The following is an 11,305-nucleotide window of genomic DNA, read 5'->3' as shown; positions in this document are numbered from 1 at the left end:
TCCCTCCCCCCTCTCCCCCTCTCTCCCCCTCTCTCCTCCCCTCCTGTCCCTCCGCTCTCTCCTCCCCCTTCTGTCCTCCCTTCCCCCTTCCTTGCGTGGGCGTGGAGTTTGCTCACTCCTGCACACGCAGCTGAAGAGCGTAAGTCCTTCCCCTTCCCACTGCATACTGACTTCGCTCCTGTGACCTCTGGCCAAGGTGATGTGGAAAGCAGTTCCACAGCTGAGACTGAGAAGTCAAAGCCCAAAACCGGCCAGTCCCTCTTGTGACAAAAGGCTTTGTTTTCTGAAAGCCATGACAGGCTCCATGTCTCCTCAGCCCGCTGTCTCCTACCTGGGTCTACAGCAGGAACACGGTATTTACAAGTCATTACTGTGCAACAGCAAACACTCTCCTGCCCCCATTATTCCTCTCTTACTGCTCAGACATGTCTGCCCTTTTGGGTAATACTTACAGGATGACTTATTCATTCAGGTTTTCATGCCCATCTCCATTTGGCTGGACAAGGATCCAGTAAGAATGCTCGGGTAGAGCCGTCGATGAGCATTAGCCATGGGTCTAGCAGGGTGACTCATGCCAAGCCAAAGCAAAGATAAAAAGAGCACTCTGAAAATAGCTCTCCGTTCCACGGGTGAGGGAAGCTATGGAGGCCCAAACCCACCTCTGTGTGATCATTTCTCTTTTAATCTGTCTTCACCAAATGCCCTTTGAGAAAAGATGAGCTTCCATGCTGGCAGATACTGAGGAGGGAGAGTGACACGTGGGGCGTGAGGCAAGAGAAGACAGAGTCCTGATTCTCAGAGAAAAATGACAGCAGCATTTCATGAGGAAGTTGTACCCAGGGCTGGAGTGGGGAAGAAGGAGGAAGTGGTCATTGGGAAGATAAGCTGTGGTTTTCAAGGCTTCAGTCATGTCAGATGAACCACCATAATAATTCAGCAATTCATACTAGGGCCAGAACCTATCACCCTGCACAGTGCAGGCCCCATTCCTGTGGCTCACACCACTCGTGCTTTCCCAAGAGCACAGGGGCTGACATGAAAGGAGGAAGCCTTGATTCTGGGCAAGCTCTGGGTGGGTGAAGAGGCTGGTGCTCCTCAGGCTTACCTCACTCTGCTCAGGGGTGAATGACTTTCACAATCAGGAAGAGGGGACAAGGACCACAATGACAATGAGTCAACAGAGCAGGAAATTCCCTGCTGCTTCATCCTGGCTCCTTGTCTCCCTGGGAGAAAGGAAAGCAGTCCCCGGCCTCCCGGTCCATATCTGCACATTCTGTCTCTCATCTGAGCTGAGGACAAGGTGGGAGTGACAGTTACTGCCCGCACAAGAAGGTTTGGAGAAGCAGCTTATCTCTAAAATTGTAAAAAAGAAAACCTTGAAAGCTCCATCTTCGCAGTCTGGCTACACCATTGTTCTCCACCTCTTGTCCTAGACTGTAGCGTCCTTTGACTCACTGTTCTCTGGAATTTACCATTTCCCGGGGTGACCGCAGCATCTGCCGCTAACCCACTCCTCAACAAAGAGTGTGACCCCTACAAAAGTTTCAAGAGAGGCCACCGCAAGAGCTACCAAGGACCAGCTTAGCTGGGGAAGAGACCTCCGGGAGCTCCCTGGGATGTGCAGAAGGTGACTGAGGACCAGAGGTCTAGAGCTGTGCAGGCTCCGGTTCCCTCCACTTGGGCATGCTTCTGGACCCTCCTCATGCTGCTGAAGGACTGCCGTCTCCAGTCCAGCATCGCGCTAAGCCTGAGCACACAAGGACGGGCAAGGCAGCTGCTGTGCAGCATAGCTGGTGAGGTCTGGTCCTGCCACAGCCCCAGCCTGTCCCAGGGCAGAGCCAACAACAGCTGTCACCCACCGGCAGCAAGGGACTCATCAGCAAAGGGATTTCCTAAGAGGAGAGAGCTGCATGTTTGTCCACTACAGTTTTCTCTTTATGAAATTTTGGTTGGGTGTAGCAAAACCATGTTCTATATTTGCCTCACTGGCTTAGTTGAGATATCTCTGAATCTAAAAGAAACATGAACAAACAATATGTAAAGAAGAGTTGCTCAGAACAGAAAATTCTTTTATGTTCTGTCCACAATGAAACCTACATCAGTGAATGCTCAGTGAATGTCATCCAACACTGTTCAATTCATAATTCTTTTTTTTTTCTTTCTTTTTTTTTTTTTTTTGTATTTCAGGGGAAGGATCTACAGGGTCTCACTACTAGATAGGACCCATAGTGATCTGCCTGTTCACAGCCTCCCAAGAGCTGGATTACAGGTGTGTGCCACCATACCCAGTCTCAGTTGCCATCTCAGTATGCCTGGGGGACAGGGAGGGCATGGCAGGCCCAGGGGGTTAACCCCTGGTCCCTGTGCCAGCTTGCAGGCCCTTTAATCTGCTGAGCTACTTGGCCGGCCCTTTATAATTCATTTTAATCTATAATACACTCAGCTTTTCATCAATTCTGATTTAACAATTAGGTACAATTAGGGAATATAAATTAAGGTTATATTTCAACTCTTCATATTGATATGGGGGAAGAAACTCCCAATCTGAAAGATATCTGAGAGTTAGTACTCTCTAAAAATTGAAGAATGAATTTTAGAATCAATGGCATTAAGAGCAGAATTTATTGGAAGAAAGCTTCTGCCCAAGAGACAGAGGGGGACCTGAGTGGGTTGCCAAGGACCCTGAACTTTCTAGGGACTTTTATGGGGCAAATCCATGATGGAAGGTGGGTGCAATCACAGGAACTCCCAAGGTGGGCATGAGGTGGGACAAAGCTCGGGTCAACCAATGAGGCTACGGGCACAATGCTCAGATGAGATTGACTAAATGGGGCCCAGTGGGGAAGCGCGTCACACAGCAGCGAGACACGAGCGCGGAACGGCTTCTGGGGCTGGGGTCGGTCAGTCATTCCTTCTGGCTCTTTCAATGTGCTAGACACCTATTTAGAATACCAATCCCTGCGCCATCCCTGGGGAGGCGTGTGTGCGCATTTGTTTGCTCTTTGTCTTGCGGTCTGGCCCACAGCAGGAGTGTCTGCCTTTCATCCTGCCTCCTTGAAGGCCCAGCCCTGCCCGCCCGCCTGTATTTCTAACTCACCTGTCCACAGCACTATGAGGCAGAAGCAATCTGGCGTGCTTTAACCAATAAACTCCTTGATAAAATACTTCAATGTTAGAAAAGTTCCCATGCTCATCCCCCCAATACTGCATGTATGCCATGCACGTGACAATTATTTATAGTAAAATTTCATCTCTGAATGCTCCTGTATTTTATTATTGCTTTTCAGTTCAACCCCAATATCAACGATCTTACTTGAACAAATTTTCTTTCAGCCACTCTACTTCTTTCAGTATCAGCCTAAAGATTTTTAGGGGTGTGGAATTAGGGAACCTCATCTTGCTTTGCAAAGCAATCTACATCTAATTGGAAGAGCATTTATTATGATTCTGTGAAGTTGCATGCAACGCTACTTAAATCCAGGAGGCTAAAGACTTGTGGTTTGAAGACTATAAAATGTTAATAAAAGAAGCTGAAGTCATTAATAATGAAAAGGTACCTTGTGATCATGGGTTATTAGTAGCATTATTTTTTATTAATTTTATTGAGAAACAAATAGCAATGAGAGAGTTTCAAAACAGGTTAGTAGGATAGTTACAATAATTAATACATTGCATATTGTTGTCTTCGTAGTGGTTATCCATAGTACAAGATGCAGACATGATATCCTGTCCAAACACTATTAGTATAAATCTTTCTTCTCATTGAATTAAGAGAAAGTAGCTGTATATCTATCCTACCTATTTGCATATACAGATACAAAATAGTCCTTCATTTATATCCACAGGCGGGGATGTAGCTCAGCAGTACAGCGGCTGTGGACAAGCTCAAGTCCCTGAGTTTGGTTCCAGGTAACAGAAAAGAGAAATGAAAAAACAAAAACAAACCAGAGGGGCTGGTGAGATGGCTCAGTGGTCTAAAGTGCCTACTTAGAACAAGCTAAGCTAAGCAAAGCACAGGGACCACGGTTCAATCCCCCAGCACCACATGCCAGCCAGTCCCGCCCCCTGATGGGCTGAACTGGCCACACACACACAAAATAAATAAATAAATAAATAAATATTTAAAAAAAAACAGACCTCCCAAGCACCTTGACTTTATGCTGGTACCATGGCATCCTAATTTAAAATTACAACAATATTCACAAGTTAACTTACAGAATCAACCTAATTGTACATCAGTATATAAGTAGGTTAAAATTGCATTATGCACACTAAAGTAAAGAAATTTGGTTATTCACCACACAATGTGTGAAACTAGACGATGTTGTGCTAAATGAAATAAGCTATGCACAGAAAGACAAATGTCATATGTTCTTACTCATATATGGAATCTAAACAATTGAATTCAAAGAAGCAGAGAATGAAATAGTAGTTGTAAATGCTCTATGTGTGTGTGAGAGAGAGAGAGAGAGAGAAAGAGAAAGAATAAAGAAAGAAAGAAAGAGAAAGAAAGAAAGAAAGAAAGAAAGAAAGAAAGAAAGAAAGAAAGAAAGAAAGAAGAGGAAAATAAAGGCAAAGAGGGCATAAAGGCTCAATGAGGCAGAAGGCAGGAGGCTTTCCCTTTGAGGTACACTATGTAGAACAATCAGGTGAGGTGGTAACTTATATTTTATTGTACATTTCAAAATCCACAAGAGAATAAATTTTAAATATTCTCACAATAGAAAGTAAATATTTGATGTAATGGGCATGTTAATTAACTTTTAAAAATTATTTTATAATGTATTCATAAATCATAATATCACTTCTTATTCCATAAATACAGTTATAATTTGTCAATTTAAAATGGAAATAATTATCATTTTTTCAGAACTTTTCATCAAACACTTTATCTTAAGTTCAATCAGTAAGTAGTATATAAAATCTATTGGGAAAACCTCTAATCAACAAATGCGACTTGCTTTACTTTTCTAGCATCTCTCAAGTATATTTGACCTCAAAAACTATTTTGAGGAAGAGTCACTGTCTGGCCCCAGTGTTTTGTGAGGTCACGGGAGAAACTCTGACCTGAGTCCGTGCCTTCTTGTGCAGGCTGACATCCTGCATTCATGACTGAGAGGCTGTTCTCACTCTTTCTTTAAACTTAGTACGGATAACTCACAAATGCAAGCACAAGTAGGACAGCAGGTGGTAGCTGTGGTGCCTGTTATTCCTCTAGCACTTGGAAGAGCGCAAGGCAAGCAGATAGCTCCAGAGCTGGGCGAAACCTTGCACCACCGGCTGCGTGCAGGCCCTGCCTCAGTCGCCGCTCTCCGGCATGCCTCGCTTGGGGAGCTCCTTCTCCACACTCTAATTTCACCTCTAGGGCCAGGGCTACCAGTGGTTCTCACTCAGCCTGGAGACCTCTGGCCATCCTCGCTGCATACTAGTCCTGAAGCACAGGGGAGGATGCTTATGTGTTTTGTCCACTGTGTACCACCAACGTGATAGCACGTACACCCCTTCTTCATACTCACTTGCTGTGTAGACCACTGGTAGTAGGAATTTTTCTGGAAACTCAATTTGATCTGCAAAAAATGTTAAGATTCAGTGATTTCAATGAACTAAAACTACTTTACTATCAGATACTCATTGAAGAGGACAAGAGGGCCAGACCTCTGAATGTGAAGCCTCAGACAAGCTGTTTGGTATAGATGGTTGCTGCAGTCCCTCCAGAATCCTGACCATGGCTGCTGCTAGCATGCAGGTTGTAGAAAGGCAGTTGCCACTTGGTGCTTGTAACCTACTCCACCATACAGTGGGAATTACTTGGGATCTAGGAATATGCATTCAGCACAAGCTGCAAGGTGGAAAAAGGGCCAAGTCACGCAGGTCTGTTTAGTGGTTGCGTGCTTGTTCTTGCTTTAAACGGAGACAGTAAGGTGGAGGCTTGCTCTGAATCATGTGAAAGACTGAAAATGTTTGCTGGGGGCAAGTGAACTGATCTGCCTTCCCTGCAAAAGAACCACTGATGGGCGAAGCGTGCGGTAGGGGTGCAGGACGTTCATCTGGAGCCACGACTTAGGAAGCTGACTGCAGGCTTCTGCCTTCGAGAAGATGCAAAGACAGTGCAGGAATGATCTCCTCCTCCGCAGAGGCTAGAAATAAAGAGGATTATTAATGGATTAATTATGGGCTTTAGGGAGCCAGAGGTTGAACTTGACCTCTTGGTTTGGGGTTTGGTATCATCGAGACGAGCAGCAGTGTTCTCTAACATTACAGAGGAAATGAGACCAAAAGATTTGGATAATAAAAGTAGAAATCAAGGATTCTGCTTTGAACATGTCCAATTTGAAGTCCATACAGGAGGTGGTACACACAAACATTCACAAGCACACAGACATGAAAACACACACACAAGTACACACAAGTGGAAAAGTTGGGCCAGGGAGACATTTTGGGAGTCCTCAGTCTATGGATGGCACTGAAAATCCTCCATCTGGAGGAGCTCACCTGGAACTAAGTATATTACAAAAGCCAAGCAAATGAGTGAAAGGATGCCAGTGAGTCAAGTCAAAAGCATTAAGGGGGCAGCTAACAATAGCAACAATAAAAATAGCAAACAACCTTTACAAAAGAGAAATATATACATTTCATGAAATACATTGTATTTGTGCCATGTTCAAGTACCAAAATGACTTTTGTTTGTTTATTTATCTATTTAGTTTTGAGACAGGGTCCTGCTATGCAGTTCAGGCTGGCCTTCAACTCACTTTGTAGCCTCAAACTCTCAGAGATCCTCTTGCCTCTGCCTTCTGAGTGCTGGGATTACAGGTGTGCACCAGCACACCTGGCTTTTTTTCTTTTTGAGGGGGTGTTGTGGAAGGTCTCACCCTGTAGTCTAGGCTGGCCTTGGACTCACTAGCCAAGCCCAGTCTCCTACTCTCAGTAACCCTCATGCCTCAGCGTCCCAGGTGCTGGGGTTAGAGGTACATGCCACTACGCCTCGCTAGAGTTTCTACAAGGCAGACCAGCTCAGTAGATGAGTCACACCCCTCAGCGTCTGGAGAGCTGTCCAAGGCTCAAGTTCAGGCTTCACAGATTTGCTTCTGGTGTTAGTTTTCCTTAAACAACTTTGCGTTCCTTTCTTCTCCTTCATACAGCTCAATTCACTTTACCTACTCTCATCTCACGTCCCACACAATGTCCTCCTGGGTCATTTTTTCCTAAAAGAGCTTGTCTAATATGCCTTTTGGCATAAAACTTATGTAACATATTTGTTGCCGTAAACTTACTTAAAGTACATTAAAAACTGTTCTGAAGGAAAGAGTCTTATAAATCATAGTGCTTTTAGGTTCTTTTGTCTTGCTTTGATAATTCTATAAAGAAGATTTAATATCCGGTCATTTTTGAGAGTTACAGGTGTTTTCAGTGGTCATTTATTTCAATAATTCCAAGAGCAAAAGCCATTTAGTTTACCACTGTGGGCTCTCCTAAGTCTAAAGGAGCATTATCTACGTTATGACCCCAGCCACATCTTCAGTTTCTTTGCTCTGGACTAATAAATCATGAATGTTCCTATGCTGGTTGTCTCCTAGTAATTGCAAAATTTGATTATAAATTCAGTGTCTTTTATTAAAACCTGAATAATCAGTTGAAAACTATGCTTTTAGAGAACAAATATTTCAAGCTGTAAGGCCCATCGGCTATAAAAACAGAGGAGCAGGGATGTGTATGATGCACAAAGACACTGAGGCCAGACAGGCTGCCGTAGAGAAAACTGCTGTGGCTTCGCTATGAAGGACCCCCAAAGGCTCCTGTGCTGTGCACTCTGTCCCCAGCGCAGCAGTGCCCAGAGGCAGCTCCTGGAGAGGTGACCAGAGGATGAGCTGAGTCCACCCATGGAAGGAGCACTGGGACTGCGCGGCTACCCGGGCAGAGCAGGGCTAGGTGAGGGGCACCCCAGCAGCTGCTTCCCCTCACGGGCTGCCTGTCTCCCAGCTTCTCGTCTGCTGCCAGCTGCTTCACACGTCAGCCACGGAGCTCCAGACGTCAAGGCAGCCAACCCTGGGCCAGAAACCTCTGAAGCTGAGCCAAAAGAAAACTCATTTTCTTCAAATTGTGTGTGTGTGTGTATGAGAGAGAGAGAGAGAGAGAGAGAGAGAGAGAGAGAGAGAGAGTTTTTCAAAAGCTGACTAAAACAAACCCAGGGAAACAACTGAAGCATAGCAATGTCCTAGGTCCAATTTTCATGGCAGGGAAAAGAAAATAAAATTTCCAGCATAATACATAAACAATCTTGGCTTGAAACAGCGAGAAAACTAGAAAAGAACTAGGTATTTAACAACATAAAATTCAGTAAGACAGAGTAAAACAAGAAATACGTCAGAAATAAAGCAGGAAATAAAAAAGAATGTTGCCTGTGCTCACCACTTGCATTCACCATCGTGCCAGGAGTCCCAGCCAGGGCAGTTAGGCACCAGGGAAAGTTAAGGACATCCAAAGCGGGAAGGAGAAAGCCAGCTGTCACTGCACCCAAGTGATATGACCTTACGTATACACAGCCCAAGAATTCACTGAAAACTTACGGGAACTAAAAGATGAGTTTAGCACCATTGAGAGACACAGAATCAAGTTACAAATTTTACTAGCATTTCTAAACAGCAACGAGAAACTATCTAAACTAGCAACTAAGAAAATACTCCCTTTTATAATAGCTACAAAAGACCTAGGTGTAAGTTTAACGATAAATACATGCTATTACTGCGGAGCCAGATATGAGACAATGAAAAATCAAAGCAGCAGCAGAAAAACAGAAAAGCAGCATGAGCTGCACGGGAAGAACCAGCACTGGGGCGATGTCCATGGAGCCGAGGTGAGTTTTAGTTTCACCGTCATCTCCATCAAAAGACTAAGCACCTTCCTCAAAGAGCTAGGAAAAAGTAATCCTAAAATGTAAGTAGAGCCACAGCAAAATAATTCATGTAGCTAAAGACATTTTGAGCAAACAGAATGAAGCTGGAGGTACCACACTGCCTGGATTCCAACGCGCTGCAAAGCAGCAGCAATCAAAGCAGCATGACACACCCAGGGCCTCCAATTCTTTCTCTACACAAGACTGCAAGTTTATCTGTCACAACTACTCAGATGCCTGAACCACTGATGCTTATAGACAAAAAGGGCTGGCACCCAGAAAGTCACAACCTGAGTCGACTCAATGGCCTTGAGCAGCACACAGAACCAGGGAATAAACAGCAGGAGGTCCAGGGGATGCTCCACGTGACCAAGGGATCTCTGTGACCTGAGGGACCTTCTGCTTCCTAAAGAAGAGCCACAGGATCAGCAGAAGGGTACTGATTTGGAAGCTCCACTCACAGGAGGTGGGCGGCAGCCAAACACGGATCCAGGCACAGAGAAAAGCTTTTGACCTTCAGGGCGCTTTGACAGCCTTGAAAGAACTTCATGAACATTTGATCAGTAGTAGCAAGCCCACTTCAGAAAACACATCTGAAGTTACCTGTCAGTCAGAAACAGTATGCAAGGGTCAAATGGGTATTCAAGGCCTTTCAGAACAGTGGACTCAAAATGAGAATCTACCTCACAGAGCTCCGTGTCCACGAGTCTCCTGCTATCAGGCTGGAAGTATATCAGTGAAGACCAAAAACTTAGGCACTGCACTTGGAACGGAAGATAAGGAAAATCCTGGCTTCCAAGACCCAGGTGGTGGCCTGTCTGCTGACTAGGAAGGTGTCCCCAGATCTAGAGGGTCAGTTAGTGGGAGCTGTTCCATCACTGTCACCTCAGCCAAGTCATCTAATCGGTTCCACTGCACCTTAGGTGTAGAAATTCCACCCAGGCTCCCAGCCAGTTTGATGGGAGATGTCCTCAACCAGACTTCTGAGCACACCGAATCTTTGCCCTCTAGTTTCCTACTGGTTAAACACTTGGGTCCTGGCATGCAGAATCCAGCAATAGCCAGGCCTGAAATCAGAGAGAAGGCCTGACCTGGCCCTGCAAGGCCATTTCTTGAGCCGGAGCCGCCGAGCAGCCATCCACCATCAAGTCCTCCCGCCTGCCACCCTTAGTGTTTCCTGCCGCAGATGCTGACCGGATTCTCGGGCCGGCTTCACTCTGCAGGAAGCTCCTGGGGCTTTGCATCGAGCTGGTGGAAACGCAGACCTCGCACTTCTGGGTCTGCTAGCCAAGAACACCGCAGCTCCCACATAACTGTGGGAAAGCGGGCTAGATTGCACTCCGTTCCCTTTGTGAGAAAAACCACTCTACACACACACATGCACACCACTTACTCAGTGTATGTAGAAACCTGCAAGCAGAATGCTGAGCCAGAGTGTTTATAAGGATTTTTTTTTTTGCCAAAGTAATGTATGATCTCTTGTCTGATGAACTTGTCTATCTTATTTGTTAAATTTTGGGCCTTTATAAATATATTGGCAGTCTGTGCAGACAGAAGCTTTGTATTCTCACTAAGGTGATATATTCTGGAATAAAATGGATGGTTTTGTGTATCACATAAAAACAAACCAAAAGAACAACAACAAAAACCCCAGCGTGACAGACAGAAGGACCAGGGATAGAAGGAAGACACACCAGCTCTCCCTGTAAGTGTAACCATCAGGTACGGAATACACCCATGAATAGAAACAGGAGGTTTTAAAAATCATGTTACGATTCTTAGACTCTTGAGGAAGACTCCGAGTGTTCTAGAAATGTTCTGTAGTTTGATCTGAGTAATGTCGCGCCACGTGTGATGTGCTTGTCTACTGCACTGCTGAGCTGTCTGCTTTATGCAGAGTGTTCTTTATGCAATGAAACCACATGTACGAATGGACCCAAATGCCACTGGAGAAGCAGCGGGAACACGCGTCGGTCCAAGGGGGCGCAAGAACGCACAGCCAGGAGTAAGCCTCCTAATACGTAACGATTTTCAATGAATGTATCCAGAACACTACAGACAAAGGAAAGTCTTTGCAGTCAATAGTGCTGGTGAAAATGGGGACACACATGAGAAGGGTAAAATAAGGGTTATATCTCTCACCAGGCACAATAACCAAACCGGAAACTACAACAGTGAAAACCTGAAGCTATGAGGCTACTAGAAGAAAACACTGGAAATTCAAAATATTGAAATGGGAAAATAGTTTTAAGACAAGTCTCAAAAGTACATAAAAAACAAGAAAATATGGACAAATGAAATGATATCAAACCAAAATTTTCTGAATCACAATGGGAAAAACCACACTGGCAAAGAAATAAGCTAGAGAAATGGAAAAAAAAAAATTGCAAATTGTGTAGCTCACCAGAACTT

The 11,305-nt window shown here is 44.9% G+C and overlaps 1 pseudogene; it reads left to right on the top strand.

The window, feature by feature from the left end:
- Positions 1-10,206, top strand: part of LOC101569175 — an 11,106-nt pseudogene extending 900 nt beyond the window's left edge.
- Positions 10,207-11,305: the final 1,099 nt, after the last annotated feature.

The sequence above is a fragment of the Octodon degus genome, unplaced genomic scaffold (genome assembly GCF_000260255.1).
Source record: "Octodon degus isolate 3935 unplaced genomic scaffold, OctDeg1.0 scaffold00205, whole genome shotgun sequence".
NCBI lineage: Eukaryota > Metazoa > Chordata > Mammalia > Rodentia > Octodontidae > Octodon > Octodon degus.
The sequence above is the reverse complement of the archived record's forward strand: the minus strand, read 5'-3'. Positions and strand labels throughout refer to the sequence as shown.